We start from the raw sequence: 27,013 nt of genomic DNA on the forward strand, positions 1-27,013 counted from the left end.
TATTTCAATTCAATAAAATCTAGATGTAAAAATCCCTTCACAAAATAGAAATGAAATCAGTCATTCATATTGATGCCACATGAAGGTCACAACTCATTTTTACAGCTAAATCTACAAGCCTGTTTCAAAAAAGAGCTGAATTACTCTGCAGCGTCTCTCCTGGTTTTCACTCTTTCAAGCACTAATGGAATAACTCATCATGAATTCACATGTTGTGTAGCTGAATATCACATCTTGTTCTTCAATAAGAACCCAAAAGCTTTGAAAAAGGTTAATAACATGAGGTCAAACCCATCTGCTGCAAAGCTCTCTGCTGCAGGAGTCAACACACACAAACACACATACGGACTAACACTCAGCTACACAGCAGCTCGTGTGAATCCCTCAGTTATAAATTATGGATGTCTCGGTAGGAGCCTGCACAGTCTGGCAGATTTGAGTTAAGAGCGACACTGACGAGCACAGAGGCAGAAAAGGTGGCAACAGGCCGAGACGAGCTCTGAATGTGGATTTCACTGCGTTTGTGCTGCACGTTCATGTGGAAACGTCCCGAATGTTACATGTGTTACAAACCTTCTGCATAAAATCGCTCGTTTAGATCGAGGTCTGAATCTATCGAGCCTCTCTGAGGAGAATAAATGACTTAAAACTGAACGACAGGTGTTCACTGGACTCAACTTAACCTGGTTCAGCACAAACAGTTTCACAACAGGAAGATAAAACAGCGATGAACGGAGATGAAGGCTGGATTAACATCATCCAGCAGGAGTTCAGCAGCTCTGTTTGTCCTCTGACCGCCTGTTACTGTTCAACAGCCTGTTAAACCTCTTTTATCTGCTCACGTTGTTTAAAAGCAGCGCAGCGGCTCCATTACCAGAACCACTCAGGTACCAGAAGTGGTTTCGCTGTATTGACCCGGTGAAAATGACGAGCTTACTGTCGAGAAAATTGGAGCTTTTTTCTGCTGCACAGAAAGGCTTCAATGCAAATCTGAGCGTAAGTTAATCAAGTGGAAAATTATCGGCTGGCTGGTGTGAACGCCTGTGTGTGTGTGTGTGTGTGTGTGTGTGTGTGTGTGTGTGTGTGTGTGTTTCATTATCTTTGACCTCATTTACACCTCAATGTTTCCGCTCTGCTGTTATTTTAGCTTTTTATTTATAAAGAATGATCAAATATTCTGCATTAATCTGCTGATTACTTTCACGGCTCATTGATTAATGTTTTCTTTTTCCTTTGAAATGTCTCCAAATTATATAAACTATTTCTGTGACGTCGTCAAAAAGCTTTGTTTTGGTCCAACTAACGTTACTGCAGAACCACAGATAAGTTAGCGTTTCTTATTACGTTGCAAGTTGAATTTTAGCTTCTGGTTCTGCTCAGGGTTTGGGCACAAAAAACAGGAAAACATTGTGATTTTGACTTTATAGATGTTTTGGTCGCTACAAAAACATCTGGAAATGTCCGCAGGTGTGGTGCAGTTTGGACCCACCTCGTCCTCCTGGTGTGAAAGTCAGCTAGGAAGCATCCAATAAGAACCGGGATGAACCACGCTTGGTCCAAACGTTAACCTCGTCTGTAACTTTGGTTTGGTTAACTGCCAACTTTAAATTCTGGCGACTAAATAACGACTAATCATCAAAACAGTTGGCAGCTAATCATCAATCATCACTGAAGCTCTGACTGTTAATTCATGTATTTTGGTCCTGAACGGCGATCAGAGGACTTCCTGAACGTTTCCGTCACGTTCACAGATTTTCACCGGTGGTTTCTGATCGGCTGCCGAGCTCGAAGGAGGGCAGGTCCAACCCAACGTGAGCCTGCCAGAGAGCAGATGGGCTCAGAGAGCAGCTGGCAGCTCACCAAACTCACCTGAGGAGAGGAAACCCTACACTCATTCACTCACACAGTGTTAGCTTATTTATCCCAGTGGCCCTTTATTCTAGCGTTTTTATGATTGATTTGCTCTGAAGCTCTTTGCTCATGTTTTATTATGTTTGCCTGTTGTCAGTGTTGTTTTACAAAACCTCCTACAGCTACTGATAAAGTATAAATAATGTCAAGTGAGGGTAATGTAACACAACTACAGTTATTGCACTGTAGATTTAAATCCACGTAGTTTAGTCAAAATATTCTGCCACTTTTCTTTTTATGTCGATGATGCTGTCGTTAATCTTGTGTTTATGTTGCTGAGGTGTAGCTGAAGACGAGCTCTACAACAGGAGACACGAAAGTCGTATTTCACTGTTGTTTCTGTCTCTTGGCAGATGTTACTCCTCATGTTCAGTGACCCAGTTCTGCTGTGATGGCTGGACAGAAGCAGAATTTGTCACTTTGAGTGATTTTGATCCTCTTCTGGGTGACAGTGGAGTCCTGTGTCACAGTCAACATGGCAGAGAACGTGAGTCCAGTGTTGGTTTCTGGGTCTTTTTGTTCAATTTGTTGATGTTACAAGACAAACAGCAGCAGGTCTGTGGTTCTGCTGGGCAGCTCAGAATCTGTGCAGCTGAGCGTGAAGAGTAGAGAGTGTTGGTGCTGTGCATCTCGCTCCCTGAGTGAATAAATAAAAAAAGTAAATAAAATTAAGACGATCGGCTCCAATAAGCCGAGACCGAGTCCCTGCTCCCCCGGCTGTCAGTCTGAGAGGTAAAGTGAAGGTGTGGAGGAGCCGAGCTTCTCCCCTGACTTCATCTCATCTGTGCTCAGCTCATCCACGTCTTTCCACCATCGCCTTTTTCTTAGCTTCTCAACTAACTGTGAATCCCAGCTATGTGTTGTGTCCTCTAAAAAGTTTTATATATTTGAATACAGTGTTTTCTTGCCTGATTCCCTTGTGTTACACAGAATAACCACAGCAGAAGCCAAAAAAGCAGCCACGATCACTGCAGATCGTGAGTCGGCCGAGCAGCTTCACTCCTGCAGAGGAGCTTCACTCCTGCTGAGCAGCTTCACTCCTGCAGAGCAGCTTCACTCCTGCAGAGCAGCTTCACTCCTGGGCAGAGCAGCTTCACTCCTGCCGAGCAGCTTCACTCCTGGGCTGAGCAGCTTCACTCCTGCCGAGCAGCTTCACTCCTGGGCTGAGCAGCTTCACTCGTGCCGAGCAGCTTCACTCCTGGGCTGAGCAGCTTCACTCCTACAGAGGAGCTTCACTCCTGGGCCGAGCAGCTTCACTCCTGCTGAGGAGCTTCACTCCTGGGCTGAGCAGCTTCACTCCTGGGCCGAGCAGCTTCACTCCTGCTGAGCAGCTTCACTCCTGGGCTGAGCAGCTTCACTCCTGGGCAGAGCAGCTTCACTCCTGCAGAGCAGCTTCACTCCTGCAGAGCAGCTTCACTCCTGCAGAGCAGCTTCACTCCTGCTGAGGAGCTTCAGTCCCTGGCTCACTCTGTCAGAACAGCCCAGTTGGTGAACATGGCCGCTGAGAGGAAGTGGGCAGCGCTCCGGTGAACCTCGTGGTGCTTCCGCCAAACCAATGTGACACAGAGGGCAGAAAATAGTGGTGACAGCTTGTGAGAACTGCTGGTACGCAAGAACAAATCACACTCCGCCAACGAGTACGATGTGGAAGTCATACTGTACCGGCCCGCTGCGCCCACACGGACATGGAATGTTATGTGATGTGCGGTATACTTTGCATCATGTTTGTTGTGTTGTCTTTTCTAAATACATTCTTCCAAAATCTCAATAAAAAGTTGTAATAATAATAATAAAAGACAAGTCTGACATACGCGGACTGTGACCTTGTTTTAAGGCTCATTAAACTCAATATTCAAATATCTTAAAATATAAATAAAACATATTTACACTTTCCTTTTAACCTTTTGCAGATGATTGTTTATTATGCATGATTGTGAAATATCAGCTGGGTGTCTTTCTCCCATCCCACTGAGCTGAATACAGTTTAATTTATGATGATTAATGCATCTGAACTTGACATTTGAAGAAGTCAGTGGAGTCTTGATTACTCCTGATGATCCACAAACGTTTTCTTATTGGGAGCTTAATTAACTAAGAAGTTCATTTCATTAGGACTCTCATCAGAATCAGAAACCTGGACAGAGATTCTTACAAATGTCACTTTGCATCCCAAATGAAATGCAGAGTGTTTAGTTTAGTCTTAGTCTTCATGACGATATATGAACATATACATGCGTCTGTGTGTGTGAATTTCTATTTTGTTCAGTATCTTCAACATCTTTGAGCCACATTCAGCTGCTGTAAACGGTTGAATGTTGTGAATAATTAATTAAACTGATATAAATCATTTAAAGTGTGTGTGTGTCAGAGAGAGAGAGAGAGAGTATGAGTGCCATTCAGTGTCAGGCTCTCTGAAACAAAGCTCTGTGAGTCGTCCGTGACAGAGTGAAAGGAAGCGAGGGATGACGGGACGAACGAGAGACAGAGAAAACAAGTGAGAGACTGAGAGGACGGGAGGGGGGAGGGGAAAGGAAAGGAAAGAAAAGGAAAGGAAAGGAAAGGAGAGAGACATGGAGACAATAAACAGAGAGGACACCACACACACTCACTGGTGAACCCTGCAATGGAGGGACAGAGAAGAAGAAGAATAGGGTTGTCAAAGAAGAAGAAGAAGAAGACGTCTTCAGTCCAACATTAGAGTCAACCCTGCAGCCTCCACAAACAACAGCTGGTCTGAGAAGTACTCAGATCCTTTATTGAAGTAAAAGTACGACAACCACATGGTGAAAATACTCCACTACAAGCAGTCCGGCAGTAAAAACCTCAGTTCAGTTTAAATATTATCAGTAAAATGTACTAAAATATTCCGGTCATCACGTCTGGTGTCTAATGGATCAATTTCACGGCTGTATTAATGAGACCGGTGGTCTTCCAGGTGTTGTTGGAGGTGCGATGAATCTCCACCAGACCTTCCCGAGACACTCGAACACATGTTGCTGCTGACTTTCATCCCTCTCAGCCTCGGGGCAAAAAATCGACAAGCAGAGAAACCGATGATGCAGAAAGTAACTAGAGAAAAGTCAAAACTAATATGTGAAGGAGAACGAGGAGGAGAGTCTGCAGCCCCCTGAGCACACTTCACACACTACAAGCTCTAATAAAGATGTTCACCCTTTGTTGAATAATCGATGAGTCGGTTGCCTTCAGGCTGAAACGGTCCTTTTAACTGCTGTGCGTTATGATCTCCCCCTCATGACCCAAGTGAGTCTGAAACATTTAATCAATGAGACATCAGAGCCTCACCTGCCGTCAGGTGACTCAGTGTCAATAGAAGTGAAGGCATGTTTATCAGAAGGCTCAGAAACTGATCCCAGGTCAGCACAAGCTGCAGTCATCTGTTTCTTAATGAGCTGCATCCGTTCGTCTATTTAACTTCCTGGTTTTGCTCACATCTGTTGTTATTCAGTGATGCATTCAAGTGCTGTGAGACTCCTCCGACACACCAGTTGCTGAACGGCAGCCTCTTTAATAGCCACAACTATTAATTGTCATCCTCCGTTGGCAACATGCGTGTTTACGGTTCACCCTCAGGGTTTGATTGGACGACAACACGGCTCACAGATGCAGAACTGACTGACAGCAGCAGCTTCTCTGTGTGACTCCAGTCGACAGTGAAGAGACAGCTGCTCAGATCTGACGAGGCTTCCTGCTGCGTAGCAACACATTCAGCATGGATGTCCACAAACGTCCACACGCTGGTCTCAGCTCATCCTGAAGTCCAACAGGACAAAACAAAGCAAACACACACACTCACATCAGGAAACGACACCACAACATCTGATCTGCCATCAGTCTGGAGACAGACTCGCTGAAAAACTCAGAAAGTTCTTGATCTGAAGCGTCTGAGCAACAATGCAACAATCCTTTCCTCTCCTACTGATGCATAGTGAAAAAAAGTCAAATATTATTTTGTAGCTCCTAAGGAAGCTGATTAATATCCTTCAGTGAGCTGCATTGTGGGTAACGTAGGCACCAGGTTTTTCTTTTTAAACAAAGGAAACAGAAAGATTATGATGTTTTTAAACTGTCCACAATGAGTCCAACAATAATGATTAACGAGCAGTTAGACCAGCGCACTGCTTTTAATAACCTAGTACCTTCATTACCCACAATGCAACTTAGCCACTGAATGACATCACTGGAGGCAGAAAAAGGCTTTATGCTACTTTTTTCACACATCGATATTACAGCCAGCGACAGACACCTGCTGCTGTTTGTCACGTGACTTCAGAGTTTCTCTGTCCGTCTGTTATTGCTGCGACCAAATCAGCTGTTTTAAAACAAATGTGTTTTTTGTGCTTAAACCTCACCGGAGCATAAAGACAGAGGAACAGAAAATCAACAACATGAAGAAAACAGTTCAGTTTCCACTTTGCTGGAAGTGTTTTCTCTCCATGAAGAGAATCTGCACTACGTGTGTGTGTTTTATTTTATTCAGGTGCAATCGAAGGTTTTGCCATCAGTGTGTTTATCTAACTGAACGTTAAATGTCTCCGTCTCCCGCAGGCGTCTGTGAATGTCTCCACTTGTCTCTCCATCCTCACTTCTGTTTCTCTCTCATCATTTGAATCTCATTAAAAAGTCGCATTAATTGATTGGAACGATCATTAGAACTGAAACTCAGATTCTTCCACTCTCCTCCCCGTCTGTCCTCTCTCTCTCTCTCTGTCTCGCCTGTCTCTTTGTATCTCTCTCGCCCTTTGTCTTGATCAGATATTCGGGCTGACAGGGACCAGCCGGGGGCCGCTGGACGTCTGTCCACCTGTCTGTCACTTTTGTTCCAGTTTAAACACGAAGTAAAGACGTGGCGCCGGCCGTTCTGCACCTGTGAGCTGCGTAAAGGCTGTAATCCATCACATTTTACCGTCCGAGCACGACTTTATAGGACCGGCTGATTTTATTAAGCCACTGATTTAACGGAGAATCGTTTCTCCGCGCTTTCATATGAGCGTCGACGTGATTTAAAGCCACTAAGAAATGTCAGGATTTTCATTCTCCACACTGAACATTGATGGTTGTGACCTTTAAATGGCAGGTGAACGACTGTTTGCTGCTGCTGGTTTCACTTCAGGTGCTAAAGATTGCTTTCTTCAGCGGTTTAATAGCCGCGTACAGTTGTTTTAACCTCCGGTCCGCTTGACGATTTGACATTTTCTTACATTTGAACCCTTTTTTTTAAACTCAATTGAATTATTTCTGGTGTAATTCTCTTTCTTGGAGATCAGATCAGATCCACCTCCGGACGATACAAATGTGTACAAATTAATAGAAACGTCACAGAACAGGTTTGATATTTTGCAGGTAAACAAGACGTCCAGATGTTCAGAAGACAAAATAAGAATACAGCAGATTCCCCGACAATCTGACTAACCGCAGTCAGAACTTCTCCACAGCTCTTCTGCTTTCTAGAAGTTTGATCTTGTGCCAGTTTCAGTGCTTTAAGTGGGTCGGTACTGACCCGTGCCAGAACTTTTTTTTCTATCTCAAGCACACGAAGCACTTCCTGTTTCCCTCTGGTGCTGGTGCTCCACCATCTCTCCATCAGTCTGCTCCACCACCTCTCCATCAGTCTGCTCCACCATCTCTCCATCACTCTGCTCCACCACCTCTCCATCACTCTGCTCCACCACCTCTCCATCAGTCTGCTCCACCACCTCTCCATCAGTCTGCTCCATCACCTCTCCATCAGTCTGCTCCACCACCTCTCCATCAGTCTGCTCCATCACCTCTCCATCAGTCTGCTCCACCACCTCTCCATCAGTCTGCTCCACCACCTCTCCATCAGTCTGCTCCACCACCTCATCTCTCTTATTATTACTGTTTTCAGAGTGTAAATACAGCCGACACACTTCACGCTGTGAACGACTGAACACGATACAAACAGTCCAACTGTGACCAACACATAAATATAAACACACCAATAAAAACTGATTGTTAGAGGCGAGCGACATTTGTCACTTTTCTCATTTTACAACAGACCAAAACCATCACGAGCATCGCGGCCTGATGCATCCTCCTCCTCAGTCTCATGGAGCTCCACTGTCATACAAATGCACAAAACCCACATTACTCCTGTAGTCCTGCCTCTGAGAACAGTCCCTAAAAATGCACTTTATACGTAGCGTATGTGTTATGATGAGTCAAACTGCTACATCCAGCTGTTTTAAGATGTTACCAAGCCTTTTATTATTCATCATTTTTAATGGGATCAGTTTCCTGCTGCGTTTGTGGCGACCAGACTAGATGATTTGCACCAAAACATGATCTTTTCCTGAACCTGACCTCCCTGTTGTCTGCCTTTGTTTCATAGGATTTATAGATCTGACTGATAGTCTGCAAACTGAAGACACAAGCACACCGCTGCACATTCAGAACCGTCTGTTGCTAACTGGTAATGGACCCGTCTGTCTGCGTGCGCCGCTCCTCACAGAGGGTAACCAGGCGACCCGGTGTTAATGGCTGTGAAATGGAGCTGTCTGTCTGCAGCTCCCTGTCGAGGCTTCGGGCCTCACGGGTGCACAACAGTCCTCAGAGTCTCCTGGATCCCAGCGACACGCTCGTCTTCTCTCATACATACATATTACTGCTCGCCGCTGTAAACCGCTCCTCTCTCTTCTTTGCCTCCGATCACCCGCCAGGACCTTCCCTCTTCAGACACAGATGTAGAGCTGCTGTCACTTGTTGGTATTCTCATTTATTTTCCCTCCACACTCTCTTCATCTCGCTGACCTCGAAGTCTAGTTGGACTTTTCACAGCGCGCCTGAAGGATTCTGTTCCTAATCCGTGAAGAGCTCTTGTGTTGTCAGTGGGTCGGGGCTCATGTCGACTGCAGGGGCCGGAAATCAAACCAACAACCTTCTGAATGTTGGACGACCACGCTGCCTCCTGAGCCAGTTTAATGAGCCGGGACAGAAATGTAGTGTTAAAAAGTTTGTGTCGAAATTGAAAAAAATCCTTCCTGGTCTAATTGGGCGAGTTCTGTTCCTGCAGCACATCTGACCGCTGGTATGAATCAGTATCTGGACCGCTGGTTCTGACTCGGTTACAGAAAATAACATCAGCAACAAAAACACAAACCTTAAAATTCCCATGAAGTCAAATCGATGTCGAAGAGTAGTTTCTTCACAGATGTTTGAAGAGTCAGATGCTGCCAGAGTGTTTCTGGTCCTTACTGTATAAAAACTTCACTCACTTAGAAGAAGCTGAATTATAATATATGGAAAATAATATTTCCTGGTTTTCCCTCCAGCTGCTCTCCATCGTCTCCGAGCAGATGGTTAGAATTTATTTTTAAGTAACTGCTGACTGCAGCCTTCAACTGTGACGCAGGCTGGGAGATCTGTGGAGTCTCCTGATGGGTGTCACGCTCAGACAAAGAGAGAGGACTCAGATGCAGAGTAGATGAAATAACGACAGGTTTTATTGATCTGATCTGTAACTCTTTTAGTATGGATGACAAAACAATGGCTATGAAAAATGCTATAGTGACAGACAAGACTTACAAGACATAGAACACGTAAAACGGAAAACGCTCCCGAAGGAGGAACCTACACTATTCTTAATTTCTAGATTATGAAACTTAAATGGAAAACAAAAAACTCTCCGAAGAGGTCAGCTCACAGGCTATCAAAAATATCTACACTGAATAAGGAAAACTTACAACAAAAGGCGCTCCACCTGGAGGAAACAAACGGCTATCAAAATCCTAATCTGAAAATCAAAGCACTAACCAAAAACTTTATAACACAAAGAGTCAAACAACCAAAGAGAACAAATACAGAGAATAAAACTTGACGATACTTATCTATGAGAAAATACAAGGCAAGGCTGTGGAAAATGGCTTCTGTATACGACATGCTTGTTGCTGCAGTAACCGCTAACTGCTGCTGATGTAGCCGCCGTTAGCCGCGCAGCTAAGCTAATAAACCAGCTCGAGACCGATCCACTGTCAGCACACTGTCTTCTCTGAGGCGTATTAGAGCTCCATGACAGGAAGAGGACAGAAACACACAATCAGTGCAGTCGGAGACTTTAAATATCCAGAAACGTGCCAAAGCAAACAGAGCTCGTCTGTCTGTTTAGTGACGGGAGACATTAACACTGAGCTCTGTGCAGCGACTCACAATCGTCTGCATTGTTGATTAATTATTCTCTGGAATCATCTCGTCTGTTTCACACAACCTGAGGCAACAAACAGTCCAAACACTTTCAGTTTCACGTGCAGCAAATCTTCACATGTAAGAAGAACCAGCTCCTGTTTGACTTTTACTTCAAACATGTTCGTGACATCACGATGCGTCCCCTCCTCTCCGGCGCTGATCCGCGAGCCGGCCGAGTGACAAAAGAGTTCATTCAAGGTTGAGTCCGTGGTCAGATATGAATGTGTTGCTAAAAGTGGACACTACAGAGCGCTGTGGCTGCACAACAAAGTGTTATCAGGAAGAGCAGCCAGACGCTGGTGCAGGCAGGCGGCCAGATAAGAGCGGCAAAACCCCCCGAACACAATACACACCGCAGAACAAAACCCTCGCTCATGCTGACACACAGAGCAGCAGCGGCAGCGTGACGGGAAGCTTTTCACTTACAAATGTGGCCGCTGGTTTTAAGATTGTTCACCACATTCAGGAAGTCGTCCAGAAATCAGAACAGCCTTTTCTTTAGTTCTTATATTAACCTTCACGCCGTGTGTGCAGTAATGTGTGTGTGTGTGTGTGTGTGTGTGAGACCGTGGATGTGTGTGTGAGGTCAGCACACATGCTTAATAAAGCCAGCAGTGGCAGAGCTGTGTGTCAGTTAGTAACAATGAGCAGCGGCCCCGGCGGTCACAGCGGCTGACCCCGGCTCTGACCCCGCCGCCATCTAAAAAAAACAACACGGTCGCCTCACCGCCGGGGAAACACAGAAGAAGAGAAAATAAAAGCGGGTCAGTGCGATCAGTCGGCAGGGTCGTTTTCTCATGCTGCAGATTTGCCGGCTCAATTAGGACCCGGGGATAATTCTGCATGAATTATTTACAGCACAGACGGCAGGAATACGCACTCAGCATATGAAGACAGAATCGCGGCGCTGCAAACGTTCCTCAGGTCACATTCATGGAGGAATTTTCCACGGCAGATTTGCGTTGAAGTGTAATGAGCGGAGGGTTGGTGCGAGCTAGACGCAGCCTGCAGACACTTTGTTGACATTTAACAAAACTAATGTGCATTTTCCCTCCGGCTGTCTGAATTCTGCCTCTCGTACAACTTGAGAACATGCTCTTGTGTTTTTAAAACTAAACATCATTTTATCAACCTGGGGGTCTTTTTTTATTGCCACAGTTCCACTTTGCATCACTGCCAGCGCTGAATCATGTGACACCTAACAGACGAGCCGGCAGCCACGTCTGCAGAATAAACTGCAGATGTGTCACATGCGTATGTTTCAGACGTGTCGCAGCGACGTGTCAGACGTGACGGAGGCAACGACGGCCAGATGAGGTGGAAACCGAGCGGCAGACCGACACAACTTTATATTTCTAACGAGAGATTAAGACTTTTCCAGCCATCTATTTTAATCCAAAACAATATATTTTCCATATCTGTGCCTAAACCTAACAGACCTCAACTACACTGTCACAGTATAAAATGATTAAACCCAAAGTTTCAGTGTATAAATGTTACATGTCGCTGGTTTACAGAAAAGTAGAAGCTGAAATGTTGTAGACAAAACGCTTTTTTACCTCCAGTTGTTTGATATTTCATCATGGCCGCCACAGAATGCACGTGGAGAACTTGGTGAAGCGAAGCTGAATGAACTTAATATCTTTCTTTCAAGACTCCGTTTGTCTCTCAGTGATATGAAGCCTTTTTGTGGAGCCGCGTGAAATCTGATAAACTGCCTCTGGTGATGTGTTTGGATGTGAAACAAACCTGTTGGTGTGCAGTCAGGAAGAAGCAGATCTTTGCATCTGCACCTCATCTCTGCTCCAGGCTCTGCAACTGAACTTGGATTAGTCAAGTTGCATTGTGGGTAATGTAGGTTTTAAGAAAAGGAAGAACAATTTGCGGAACAAAAAACAGACGATATCTCTGCTGCTGCTGCAGTGATTCTGATCCTCTTTTAAAAAACGAGTTCCAGGCCTGCTGAACTCCTACAACTGTCTGAGGAGCTGAACTCAGTGCAGTCACGTCCCGATGGAACCAACTGTGAGCTCAGAGTTGCGTAATGAGAGCCGGAGGCTTCTGCAAGATGCATCCACATCCGACAGGCAGCGTTTCATAATGTAATGTTTGCTGGAGCAGCTCAGCATCAAACTCCTGCACGCAACTTTTCAATTCAGGATTAATCTGTCGTATCAACAGTGACCGATACAGAACCGCAGCTCAGAGGTGATATGATTCACTCTCATTCAGAGGATTTCAACAGAAACGTTTTTAAAAAAAGGAGCTCAGTCGAATAAAAGCGACAGTAAACACAACACACATATAAAGCTGAAGAGCTCGAGGCTGATCTGAGGTCAGAGGTCACAGGAGCTCACAGTGCCCAGGATAAATGTTTACATCTTATATAACACACTCATCGCCTTGATTAGAAAGAGATGCACTGACGACCATATGGTCACACACACACACACACACACACACACACACACACACACACACACACACACCAGTTTACTGTTTGCACACAGCTGACAGGAAGCAGCGGCGAATAAAACACACTTAACACAGTTTCACACTCAGAAGCTTTAAGAGCGCCGAACAGAAACGATTCACATTCAGCAGAGAGCTTCAGTGCAGAGAAACCGTTCTGTGATGAGCTGCAGCAGCAGGAAGAATAAAGCTCACGTGTAGAGAGAGAACGATATGTGGTTCAGATATCTGCCTCTGTAAGGTGAGCAGGCCTTCATCGTCATGGTTACAGTTAGAACCACCTGGTAACTAGGGAGTGAGGATGTTTCAAGGAACTACAGTCACGCTGACAGTCAGCAGGAAACAGGAAGTGAACAGTGTCCTCCTGTGTGAAGGTCCAGGGTTCTGACCTCTGAGGACGCTCTCACTCTTCTAATAATGTCACACGACTTCCTGCTTCGCTCCTGATGGAGTTCAAATCCCTGCGATCGCTAAAAGAATTGAGGTTCTGCTGAAACGTCTGAGGCTGCTGGTTTTCTCTGGACTCCCCAACACGAGACTCTTACGTTTACACAGAGTGTTGAGAGAAAACGCCTCCCTTTGGTTTGAGGTGATGACAACAGGAGGATAAATCAAGTCGCACCAGGTCTGAGAGGAGACACTTGGTTTTGTCTTCGTCGTTTTGGATCCTTGATTTTATCTCCCTGAGCTCCAGTTGGTTCTACTCGGCATCAGACCGGCTCGTTTAAGAGTCCGAAACATCGATTTTGCAGCTTCCTGCAGGAGCCAATATTGAGATTTTTTCAATTAATTAAAAACAAACTGCTGCTGCTGCTGCTGCTGAGGGGATAATGAAGAAAGCACCAGGGTGTGCAGTGTGTGTGTGTGTGTGTGTGTGTGTGTGTGTGTGGAGGAGGCCTTTAAAAGCAATAACCAATCACAGCTCGCGTGTGTGTGTCCAGTTAGTTCTGATCCAGACCGACAGGGAGAAGATTTAATGAGGCCGCGGCCGGAAACGACCCGGTCTGATCGCAGAGCCGCTGCAGGAGAGAAAACTCGAGCACGAAGGAGCCGATCGTCCCGCTGAGATCTGATGAGATCAGGCAGAATTTAAGATCCTGCAAATTCATCTAATCATCGCACGTTTAAACGAGATCCTGGTTTGTTTAAATCAAGACAATCCTACAACATCCACGAGTTATCTGCACGAACATTAGACATCTCAGAGTCACTTATATTCTAGGTGCTGTATCGTAGGCAACTGGACCCGTTTCAGAACTGGAGGAGCTGCAGGGTTTTAACTCTGCGTGGGTCGTTAAGAACACTGTGAGCTCTGAGTTTCAGAGTCGTTACCAGTTATCGTGACCTGGACGACTGAAATCCTTCATCAACAGAAGCACTGAGACGAGCCAAACAAAGTAAATCCAGTCAAAATGAAAAAATAAACAAGCAACTGTGCTCCTTTACACTCAACCAAACAATCTAATAATCTATAATCTAATACGTGACCATTTATTTTGTGTAGTTTGCTGGCGGTGTTTGGTTTGAAGCACACAGACTAAATACAGGATCGATTTACGGGAAAGAAAGTTCAAGTTGTGTTTCAAATTCCCGGCTTGTCCTCTCTCACAGGGACGAGGGAAAAACAGAATCATCGCTGACGTCCTGAGGGATTCCAGGAACAACAACAACCTAAAATATTGCAGATTATAGCAACATCTACGGATGAGTCGCTGTAAATTCAGTGTTTCCAGGCTGCGCAACTTTTTTATGAGAACAAACTGGAACCGCTGAGTGATTACAGACGAACCTGCGAGACGCAAAGAGGACAAGTTTCATCTGATAACAAGTCTGATAGTCTGAGCTCGAGTCCCAGGAAAAGACAGGAAAAGACTGGGTGAAACACACACACACACACACACACACACACACACACACACACACACACACACACAGCAAGACAACAGCCAATAGGGGGACAGCTGGTAGCACAGTTCCTGGATTCAGACCAATGACTGTATGTGGGTGTATACACGGTGGGGTGTATTGTATCTATCCGTGCGTACGTGTGTGTGTGTGTGTGTGTGTGTGTGTGTGTGTGTGTGTGTGTGTGTGTGTGTGTGTGTGTGTGTTGGCGGTCGTCTCAGTGGGTGATGTGTCTCCCATGTGAAAAAAACCCAATGCAACAATCTGTTGAACGCAGTCGGAGTGTGTTTCAGTGTGTGTGTGTGTGTGTGTGTGTGTGTGTGTGTGTGTGTGTGTGTGAGTCTTCAGATGCAGGAAAAGGTTTCACGTCGTCAAAATTACTTTCCTGTTTTTGTACAGTTCATGATAGTTCCTGATATAATGTGTGTGTTTCTGTTAGCGTGCTGACGTCGGTCGCCTGACTGCTGCATCACCTGCATATAAAAATCTGACTCTGCCTTCAGGACTGGACACAGTTTGAAAGTGGAAAATCGTGTAATTTGTAGGCAGACGGATGAAACTGAACAGAATAAAAATAACAGTTCGTCCCCTCTGAGAACAGAAGCTGTGATCAGCTGTGTTGGAGTCCAACAGTGTCAACGATTCACAGCGGAGAGAATTTGATCAAAAAAGTCCTCAAACAGCTCCTGCAGCTGAATCCACTTCAGTCCGTCTGTTGGCTGGGAACAAGATGGAGGAGAAGTTTGAGACTAACTGAGCTGAAACCAGACAACTTTCTCCTCCCCACAGTTTTAAAACACGCTCGTTACTTTAGTTTGATGCATTTGAGATGAATTATGGATTATTTTTATTCAGCGTCATCGCGAGCGAGACGAGACAAAGACGTAAGAATCCGTAAACAGACAGAGAGGGAGGCTGGAATGTGGAGAAAAGGCGTGTTAGTGTCTCGCATCTGCAGAGAGTTTCTGATTTTCTCTCTTTGTTGCTGCTCGGGACGCTTTACCAACCCAACATGTGTCTATTTGACGTCCTGGGAATGAGACTCAACAATCAGCTGTCTTTGTGGTGCGTTCAGGAACAGCTGGGACAAATCCCACTGATTCTACCTTTAACTTTAATAGTCTTTGAATTCTATTAATATGACGTGAGCTTCAGTTAGCTAGTGTTGTTTTATATCTCAGGCTGGTCGTGAGCGACCACATGACATCACTGACCGCTAATAACTCTCCGGCTCGGCCTCCTGATCCCCGAGGAGACGGAGGAGACGCATGAGTGGACACACTTACTGCCTGTCAGTCACACACAGATGTTGAGTGGAGGTGGGAGGGGGGAGAGAAGGCTCGAGGGGGGGAGGATGAAGAGCTGAGGAGGAGGAGGAGGAGAGGATGACTCAGCAGTTACACCTGAAGAGATTTATCAGCTTTAACTCCAAACATTAAATCAGTGTCAGGTGTTCTCGCAGCGCTCTCGGCCGCGATCGCCTCACCATTTTAGATTCCTGACGTTACAGGTGATCGTTTACATTTTGGAAATCGGCTCAGGAATTGTTGAAAACGTGGCTGATCTCGTTTACAATAATAAACGTTATTGTGATTTCAGTCTTTCGCCCGTCACTCTGTTACACGTCTGATCAAACCGCTGTGAGCTGATCCTGAGACAGTCGACTTCAAACGGAGCTCCTGCTGCTCACGCTGTGTGTGAACGGAAGAACCGACTCCTCAGAGAAACCATCAGGCGCACAAAGACTCCAACTTTATTTATTCAAGTCAGATATCAGTTGTGGTTGAACAGATGGGAGTTTAACATTTCTTCAGTGGGAGAAAGAGGAGCAGGGTGACTGAGTGGGCACCCGTCATCTCCACCGAGTCCCAAAACCTCCTCTCTCCAAAACCTACAGTCCACTCAGAGCTGATCCAGCCTCCACCTGCCTACACCAGAGCACTGCAGCGTCCTCCAACACGTGTGACTACACCCTCAGGAGGACGGAGCGCTGACAGGAGCCCCGTCCAGTGTGGGGGAAGAGTTTCAGAGGAGAGGAAATGACAGGGACGGAAAAATAAGAACGAGAGATGGAGGACAAAAGAGCAGAGGAGGAGGAGAGGAGAGAGATTAGAGAGGGAGAATGAAGAGGAGGAGGCAAAGAGAACATGTGGCGGACAAAAGGGAGGAGATTAAAAAGAAAGAAGTGGAGATCGGCTTACTAACATGCAGGACAGAAACACAAAATGATGAGGAGAGGAGAAGGAGGAGGAGAATGTAGAGCACCGAAAATGATTCTCAGAGGACAGAAAAGAGGAGGTGAAAACGAACGAGCGAGACGATGAAGGATGTAAAGGAGTTTCTCTACTGTTTGTTGAACGCATGAAGAAGCACTTTGAAGACGTCACTTTGGACTCTGAGAAACTGATATTTTAACAATCAATCGTTAGACGTAGGATTTTAAGCAGCGACCACAGGGACGAAGAGTCTGCGATGAATCCATAATTCATGATGTACGTTCTGATGTATCTCCAACACAACGACCTCCAGCCTCTCTGTGCACACTGATACAGGAACGTTTCAGTGGGAATGTATTCAACACCACGACGCTTTTACAACCAAATGGACGTGAAAATCCTGGAGCTCCTGGAGACTTTCACCGTCACCGTGACTACAACATGCCCAGCGCTAACGCTAACCGTAGCTACTGACCCATCACTCAGTGTGTTACACACAGATTTTGTCCCCAGTTGCACCAACAAGTCCCAAATTTATTGTCTGAAGTCAGACACAAACACACACAGAGTCAGAGTGGTGAGGCCTGCATCTCCGTACGGACCAGAACAAGCTGCAGCCGCCTGCATACGACACGATAATCCTCATTCATATTGATGAGAGGGAGGCGGGGGAGACGGAGGAGGGAGGGAGGCTACATATATAAATGATGGAGCGCAGAGAGAGTGTAGGCGAGAGGAAGACAAATTAATTCAATGAAACGCAGCCAGGAGGAGCGAGGGCGGCTGGAGGTGAAGTTAAAAGGTGAGCGCAGGAGAGGGCGGAGGGTCAGAGAGGTGGAGCATCCTGTCGGTCGGATGCTCAGAGTCAGAGAGGAGGCTGCCGCCGCCGGAGACGAGCCGCCGCCGCCGGAGACGAGCCGCCGCCGCCAGAGACGAGCCGCCGCCGCCAGAGACGAGCCGCCGCCGCTGGATACGAGCCGCCGCCGTCACTCTGATGTTACGTAACTGTGGAGAGAAATCCACTGAAACTCTCTGAGACACACAGAGGCTCAGCACTGCTCTACCCATAATGCAACAGTGTTATTAAAGTTGACAAGAGTGTGTATGTGTGTATGTGTGTGTATCTCAAACACATCAGGAGTGAAGAGAAGGTGATCTCACAGCAGCAGGAGTGACGAGCTGCCTCTCAGCAGGAGGCCACTGCAGCAGCCATTCTCCTCCCAACACACACACACACACACACACACACACACACACACACACACACACACACACACACACACAGCGTTTATCAATAATACACAGACGCTACATAAACATGGACTGTACGGTGGCTCTCGCTCTGTGGAATCGTACAGAGTTTAACATCTCCTGCTGCTCAGACCGACACCAGACGTCTGTTTCTCTGAATGTTTGCTGACAAACACCTTTTAATTTCTAGCTTCTGTTGTGTTGATTGGTTTTTACTTTCATCAGTAGTAAAGTAAAGTTAATATGAATGTGAGGAAACATCGTCCAGGTTGCAGCATGAAGTCAGATCAGATCGTGTCCTGATGATAATTAAGGACAAACTTCTCATCAGACAGTTAAGAAGCAACACTTTCAGTCTCTCTGCTCTGTTTTCGGTCTTTACCGGCTCCTGAGGGGAATATTTGTCTCTTCAGCTGCTAACTGCTCCTCTGTGTCCACCAGCTGGACTCTGACTGGTTCTGTCCGGCCCGTTCTCACATTCAATGCATCAAATACAGCAGTTTGGTCTCTGGCCCAGTCCTCCAATCTATGATGCTGCAGGCGACTCTCCAGCATCATTTCTCAAGTCGCTCTGCAGACCAGATCTCACTGCCTCCATCAGACCTCCTGCTGCTTCCACACCGATGTGTTATTGAACTGTACGGCACCACCTGCTGTATCGTGAAGCTCGTCCTCCAGAAAACCACGAGTATATCATCTGTAATAACAGATAACAGCACTCCTGACCTGCCACCACCCACAGAGCACCGACCACAACACGCAACCTGCCATCGCTCCACCCTCCTCCCCTCTGTCCCCGACATCATCTCGTCTCCAAGGGCTCCAGATCCTCCTTCATGTCCTTCATGTCTACGTTTGTCTCATCACAAATATTTGAAAGTAGCAAGAAAACAAACAGTTAAAAAATTCATCATGTGTAGAAATCAAACCTTGTCAAATCATTTTATAGTCACATCACAACCTTCTCAGATCCAGTCAGGACGCAGGTGTGACGAAATGTTTCCATCTTTGTCCACATACTTTCTGGAGGACGCACCGCTACGATACTTCGTGGCCTCACATATCCCAGGATTCATTGAGTGCGCGAAAAATAAGAAAGAAAGACAGAAAATGGCGACATCGCGTGACGTAGATCGTCACTTTCGCAGCCTGGGCAGCAGAAATCCTGACGTAAGGGTAAAACATCTGGTGATGCAACCAGGAAATGCTCCAAAGGACAGACCGTCACATTTAACAACTTCTGATGAGGTTAACAAGTCTGTCTCTCTGAAGGACTCGCCTTCAAAGACCACAAAGGCCAAGTCCTTCAGAGGACGCAGACCCTGAACTGAGACGCAGAAGATCATCTGGCTCCAGAGAACGAGATGGAGAGACGGCTGTAACACTTTAACACAGAAGTCTATGAACTGATGGGTGATGTCACGTCAACATGTGTGATCCACATGACAACAGAGGTTCTGTCTGTCTGTTCACCTGTCTGTCTGTCTGTCTGTCTGTCTGTCTGTTCACCTGTCTGTCTGTCTGTTCACCTGTCTGTCTGTCTGTTCACCTGTCTGTCTGTCTGTCTGTTCACCTGTCTGTCTGTCTGTCTGTCTGTCTGTTCACCTGTCTGTCTGTTCACCTGTCTGTCTGTCTGTCTGTTCACCTGTCTGTCTGTCTGTCTGTCTGTTCACCTGTCTGTCTGTCTGTTCACCTGTCTGTCTGTCTGTCTGTCTGTCTGTCTGTCTGTCTGTCTGTCTGTCTGTCTGTCTGTCTGTCTGTCTGTTCACCTGCCTGTCTGTCTGTCTGTCTGTTCACCTGTCTGTCTGTTCACCTGTCTGTCTGTCTGTCTGTCTGTCTGTCTGTCTGTCTGTCTGTCTGTTCACCTGTCTGTCTGTCTGTCTGTCTGTCTGTCTGTCTGTCTGTCTGTTCACCTGTCTGTCTTCCTATCCTGCCTGATGAACGGGAGGCGGAGGGATTGGAAGAGATCAGCCTGTTTGCTCATTTATTTGTTTGCTTGTTTGTCGCTCGCCTGAATCTCAGAAAGCTCCGATCCAAACGCGAGGGAGCGACTCATCTCACTGCAGCAGGTTTCACAGTTCACTCCAGACTTCTTCTCTCCCAAATGTTAAAACGTCTTGTCTAAATCAATCCCCAGATCAGTCCCAGATTAATCTGCAGACTCTAATAAACTGCTCCAACATGCACACAAGCACTAAAACATCTTTGTTAAACTCAGTAAATGAGCGTGAACACAATCTAAAGAAGGTCCAGCTGAATAAAACCAACACTGTGAGGCAACTCATGATTGTTTTATCTTTAAATCCATTCAACTTCTGGTCGATGAAACGTCTAAAAAACTGATAAAAACCATGTTGGAGCCTAAAGGTGACTTCCTCAAAGCATCCAAAACACAACATGTTTCAGAAGGTTGTGGGAAAAGTGACGTAATATTTAGTCGATCACCAAAATCAGTAAAATCACTGCAGCACTAAAAAACTGTCAGGAACAAACACGACAGACAGAATCAACGTTCATTACACACACGTGAAATCATCAGACTGTCTGATGTTTCCGCTGCGCTCATTTTCTGAACTGTGTTGTTCGTTTGTAATATCGAGCGAACAGCAAACGTCTCTCTGCTAGTTTCAGTAAAAAAGCGTCAAACGTTACACGATGCAGCGTTTTATATCTTTATCTTACTGTAAACAAACACTGTGATTGGTTCTAGATGTCCAGCAGTCGCCTCCCTTATCGAACTCACTTCTTTTAAGGTTTTGAAACGCTAAAACAACATCACACCTCTGACTTAAAGACATAAAGGTTGTGATCCAACACGCTGGGTTCCTGCTGCTTTCAGTCTGATTGCTGTTTTCTAGATGGCTGAGTTGAACGTTTCCACCTACTGCACTTATTTTAACCAACACACCAGCACGCCGTCTATCTGCAGGTACAGATTTAAAAATGTTGAGCAGCTTGCAGTGAAACGTTGTGTTTTGATTCTTCTGGACTTCCCACAAATCATTCATCAGCTGATGGTAATTTATCTTTTTTAGGTGCTTTTGAATTCAAGTATTCTCCGACAACATCTTTGCTGTTACGCGTCCTTCTGCTCATTCAGACACACCGAACGCATCACAGCATCACATCATGTGCTCAGCTGGGGAAGCCTCCATCAGCCGGAGGTGCAGAGACGAGGAGGTGAAAGAGGGTTTTTTTTTTTTCCCAAGTGTGGTTTGATAAATGTAGGAGTGCGAGGTGGGGCGGTGATGAAAGAGCACCACAACACCCAGCGGGTACGTAAAGATTAGGAGATGCAGAACACAAGGGAACAGATGCCTCAGTGTGTGTGTGTGTGATGAGACAATCTGCTAAATGCCTCACAGTTGTGAAATGTAATACAACAGAGAGAGAAGAAGAAGAAATGTAGAGGATGAAAGGAAAGGAGATGCTGAGGGAGGAGGGGAGGATGCAGGAGTGAAAGAGGGAGAGCTGTGAGATAATGGAGGAGAGGAAGAAGAGAGGCGGTGGGAGGAAGGAGGAGCGTTAATGAATAATCCATCAGCCAACATAAATATAAAAGCTGGAGCAGCTCTTGGATGCTGCTGTGAGGAGGCTGAGCGTGTTGTGTAAAGAAACGGACCTTCAAACAAATATCAAAAAGGACACAAAGTCTCAACATTAAACTGAGCCGAGTGAGAAGAAGAGCGCTGCAAAAATGATTAAACGTGACTCTAAATATTCCCCGAGGAAGAAATGACGCTGCTGGTGTCTTTATATCCCTGTCTGTTTATTTTCTAATCATGCAGGATCTCTGATGCTTCTTCTTCTGCCCTGTATCCTCCAGCCATTCTCCTTCAGAGATGGGTGGAGGGATGGAGGGATGGAGGGATGGAGGGAGGGGAGGCGGGCGGCCTAATAGCCAAAGTGATGGATGGAGGAAGGGCAGGGCTGAAGGCTGGTGCAGGAAAACAAGGGAAGCCCCAGAAGGAAACTGCAGAGAGGAGAAGAGATGGAAGGAAAAGCCCAGGGAAGCCCCGCTGCAGCTGAGGAGGATCCCGTCTTCTCTCCACTGCAGCTCCTGTAACCTCATTACAAACTGCTGCCAGACTTCACACTCAATGCATCAACTGTCCTACATGTGTAATAATCCAGAGCCGGGCATCACTGTGCGTCTCTGAGCCGTCCTGCACCAGGAGCACAAACCATGAATAAAGATCAGACGCCTCACATTCTGATAAACGTCTGTAATAAAAGCAGAGCTACTGGAGAATCAGCTGTGATAGGAACACATGGCACAAAGCTTAGTTAATAATATAGAGAGAATTTATCGGTGTTTAATCGTTTTGGACGCACAGTTACGCAACATTAATGATTCCTGTCTGAAGTCGCCGGGTCCCTTAAAACGCTCGATTTTAACATTGAGTCTGGTGGGAGGCGGAGGGGCGGAGGGGCGGTGTGAGGAGATGTGGGCCGGGCGGTGTCAACCAGCAGCCCGACCCGAACACAAGCCCTGACCGTCGCTCCACTGCGTCAAGACTCACACAGAAAGACGGGAGGGAACCGGAAGATGAGCGACGCGGATTTCATAATAAAAGCAGGGATTTTTTAAAAAAAATGTTTTTATTGGAAACTGAACAAACCTTTTATTGATAGTGTGACACTGTCCGTCCTCCACATGTCTGTACACTGTTATGAAAATAACATGCATCCTCTTACAGTATTTACTGTTTTTTGTATTGATTATCTCCTTTTATTCGATCTCTTTCTTTATTTTTATTCTATCTATTGTATAAATTGCTTGTTATTATTGCTATTGATGATAATTTGTATACTGTACAGAAAAAATTAATAGGTAAAATGTCAAAATAACTTGTTTGAAGTGGGCCGATACAGATACTGATAATTGGTACTCGAGGAGGTCGATAGCTGATACTGCAGCCGACATATATTTTTACAGTAAAATTGACAATATAGAGGTTATTGTTACACGTTTAGATTATCCAGTGTTGGTTATCATTTGTAACGTGTGACAAACACTGTGACACGTACAGCTGAGCTTTATTTTGAAATCTGAAGCGGAAGTCGCCTCCTTCTTTCCGCTGCTTTGACGTTGATCTCCGGCGGACAGACGCAGTGTCACCAGAGATTCACTAACGTTACAACCTGACGCCGTTTGACCCATGAAGCAACACACACACACACACACACACACACACACACACACACACACACACACACACACACACACACACACACACACCTGGAGCCTCTGCAGGTTAAATCACGCGTGAAATGTGTTTTTAATGACTATCAGCGTCAGAATATGTGATGAACTTCTCTGCAGTGATAGAGGCACTTCAGGCTCAAACGTTACTGCTGTTGATCCTTGAACACAACACCTCCTCCTCCTCCTCCTCTTCCTCCTCCTCCTCCTCCTCCTCCTCACCAGCGCGCCCCGGCGGAGCGGACTCCCTCCGGGGCTTCAGCGCTCATTAAACCTGGAGCCACTCCGGACGAAAGCGTCGTCCGGGGGGCTTGATGCGGTGTGTGTGCAGCCCTCCAAACCCCGCAGCATCTTTAGCATTTCACTCACGCTCCCAAACTTTAGGCGGATATAGGACACGGAGCGGCTCCGGGGGCTGGACCGGGACCAGGACCGGGACCAGGACCCGGGTTCTGTCGAGCGAAGCTTCTTACTACAGCAACATTATCCCACTCATTATGACGATCGGCTGTCAGAGCTGATACCCTGCGCACACACACACACACACACTCTCTCTCTCTCTCTCTCCTCAGTAGTCTTGGTCCTCTGGCACCACAGCGCAGCTCCACATGGTCCGCGGCCGCCACCAGCAGCCCGCTGCCCGCATGGGGCGATGCAAGCGCACATGAGCAGGTGCGCGCAACGAACACGCACACAAACGACCAGATAAACAAACAGACAAACGAACAGACACACACACACACACAAACAAACAAGCAAGCAAACAAACAAACAGAGGTGGCTGTGAAGGAGCCAGTCCTACCTTGTGTTCTGCTGACAGCCCGATGCGCATAGTAGCTGATGTTGGAGTGAAAGTGTCCTCGCTGCTGCTCCGTCCTCCTCTCTCTCTCTCTCTCTCTCTCTCTCTCTCTCTCTCTCTCTCACACACACACACACACACACAGTACACTCCCCCCCTCCTCCCTGCGGTCTCTCATCACACACAAACACGCACTACACACGCACACACAGCGCGGTGACGGGCGGGGTGCTGAGAGGAGCGCGGCTCGTCCTCCAGGGCGCGGATGGATGTGGAGAGAGAGAATGTGCCTGAGAGGAGAGGAGAGGAGAGGAGAGGAGGAGAGGAGAGGAGGAGAGGAGATGAGGGAGGAGAGGAGGAGAGGAGAGAGGAGAGGAAACAGGAGAGGAGAGGAGGAGAGGAGAGGAGGAGAGGAAACAGGAGAGGAGAGGAGAGGAAACAGGTGGAAAGGAAATGAAAGGGAAGGAAAGGAAATGAAAGGGAAGGAAAGGAAACATGAATACTTTATTGGTCCCAGGGGTAAACTGGATCACACTATAGTTCTAGAATATAAATATGTATTAAGACTTCAAAAGGAAAATAAATAAGAACAACAAGTATGTAAAAAAAGATGTGCATTATAATATCAACATCAAGGAATAAAGGACACAAACACAAACAAAAAGAGGAAGTATGTGCATCATACTACAGTGGATAATCATGTAAACAGTGATGCAGAGAAATGTGATTATAAATCTCTTAAAATGCAACAATAGAATGAATAAATAAGAGACATCAGTTGAAATGTACAGTATTAATACAGCAGAGCACAAAGTGTTTTGTTTCCATAAAAGGTTTCTGAGCACAACACGACCGTCTTAAACACAAACTGTTGATGTAAACATGTCTGACAGAGACGACATTCACCCGAAGCATCAACCTGATCCTGAAGCTGTTATTTAAGACCAGAAAGTTACATGATGTTGCCTAAAGAGGTCTTTAATGTGGGGGTCCTAGTGGAACAGGTGAACACACTTGAGAGTTGCACATGCACATTATCTAACTGGCAGGCTGTAGCCAATCAGAGGCAGAGTAGTGCTGAGTAAGGTAGTGTGATCTAAAATAACGGCGCTACAGCTGGTAAGGCTGCGATCCAGTCGTTTATATTTTATATTGTAGAACCCAAAAACCGTTCTTTAAAGCAGGTGGACCACAGCTGCGCAGTCAGGGGCCGATCACCCCTACTTCCTACTTCCTACTTCCTGCTTCCTGTTTTCTGGCTCACTTCCTCAGACGCCACCAGTTGTTAAACTCCGCCTCCCGGCTACACACCTGCGAAGCTTCGTGACTGTCTGCAAAACTACAAACTTCAAATCCACTCTACACAAAAAGTGTGTGTGCAGTCACATTTCACCACAGTGACACACACAGACTCACAAAGCTGATGTTGTCACACTTGTAATCAGTCAGAGGGCCAATATATTGATCCGACCTGACTGTCTGTGGTGCTCTGTGGTTCATCTCGGTGGAATGAGTCCTGACCTGAACTCCAGCTCCACCTGACTCTGGATCAGTTTGATGAGCGTGGTGACGTCCACCACCCTCAACCTGTTCTCAAAACATCCTCCTCATCGTCAGGAGGATGGAGGAGCCGCAGCCTCCTCAGAGAGCGTTCCTGACCCACTTCACTTCATCGTCAGACCCACAACGATCTCCTTTGTCTGATTCATCCAACTGTGGCTGAACTGAGAGAATCCTGCAGAGCAACAGGGAAGAGATGAGAGAGAAGACGGGAGGGAGGGAGTAAAATGAGAGATGCACAGGTCAGAGTGGAGACGGAACTAAAGAGGAGAAAAAAATAGAGGAAGTGGATGGAAAAGAAGATACATTAGAGGAGACGAGGGTTGAGAATTGATTACCCTGGACTGTAACAGGACGCTCTGCAGCCTGCACGGCTCGCAATCTTCTCCCCGCGCTCTAATATTAGACCTCACGTTGTACATTATAATACCTGACACACTCTAATATCTTTTCATATTAACAGGCTGCACAGTTTGACATTTCCTCTGTTAACCTAATAACTGAAGTGTGGCAGCGGAGGAGCTGCTCCTGCAGCAGAGGAGCAGCCATTCATCACCGAGTCCAGCAGCCAATTACTTAAACAGTGTGCCACGATTCAGACTCGCTGCTGAGGCCTGCTGACCAAGCAGGCGGGAAATACAGTCAGTCAATCAGTCCGACAGTCTGTCTGTATACAGACACGCTGAGCTCACTGTGCCTGCTGGAGTTCATCGAGTGGAGTCAGTCTGCAGGCCTCCCTCCTCCTCCTCCTCCTCCTCCACCTCCTCCTCCTCCACCTCCTCCTCCTCCGCCTCCTCCGCCTCCTCCTCCTCCTCCTCCTCCTCCACCTCCTCCTCCTCCTCCTCCTCCTCCTCCTCCTCCTCCACCTCCTCCTCCTCCTCCTCCTCCTCCTCCACCTCCTCCTCCTCCTCCATCTGCCTCCACCTCCAAATCTTATTCACGCAGTAAGCTTTAGCACTGGACGCCTCCACCACAGGTAGCTCAGACTTGCATTTCTGACAAATACATCATCAGTCTGATGGTTGGAAATGTTGTTCAGCAGATAATATGAAGCAGTTTGCAGAGTTTCGATGACAAATCTCATTAGAGCTCCATCTTAGTCTTTGTTGACCTCAGGTGTGCACAAACTACAGGTTAGCAGTGAGGATATCAGTATTGGTCATGAGAAGCGTATATTAGACCTCACGTTGTACATCATAGGAAAGGAAAGGAAAGGAAAGGAAAGGAAAGGAAAGGAAAGGAAAGGAAAGGAAAGGAAAGGAAAGGAAAGGAGAGTCGAGCAGAAGAGGAAGACGAGACGAGAGGAATGGAAACAGGAGGAGAGGACAGGGAGGGTTTGCAGTGAAGTTATCAGTTATTGGATCATTTCGGTCATGAAAAGCGTCAGATGCGTCCCTGGTGGCCACGTTTGTCTTGTCAGCAGTGATCTGGTTGTTTTCCTGAGGATTTATGATGATTAATGATACATAAGTA

At 46.4% G+C, this 27,013-nt stretch overlaps 1 protein-coding gene across 5 annotated transcripts in view; it reads right to left on the reverse strand.

Annotated features, from left to right (window-relative positions):
• The window catches only part of slc8a2b (solute carrier family 8 member 2b), a 138,376-nt gene that overhangs the window by 95,821 nt on the left and 15,542 nt on the right, over positions 1-27,013 (reverse strand). For 4 of the 5 annotated variants that reach the window (XM_037082868.1, XM_037082880.1, XM_037082858.1 and 1 more), the window contains one exon: positions 23,984-24,270. The gene's annotated coding sequence lies outside the window, so the exon portion shown is untranslated. Of the gene's footprint in view, positions 1-23,550; positions 23,571-23,983; positions 24,271-27,013 lie in introns of those variants that run through there. The other variant, XM_037082906.1, reaches the window with a different exon arrangement.

Source organism: Acanthopagrus latus, chromosome 2, assembly GCF_904848185.1.
Source record: "Acanthopagrus latus isolate v.2019 chromosome 2, fAcaLat1.1, whole genome shotgun sequence".
In the NCBI taxonomy this organism is placed as follows: domain Eukaryota; kingdom Metazoa; phylum Chordata; class Actinopteri; order Spariformes; family Sparidae; genus Acanthopagrus; species Acanthopagrus latus.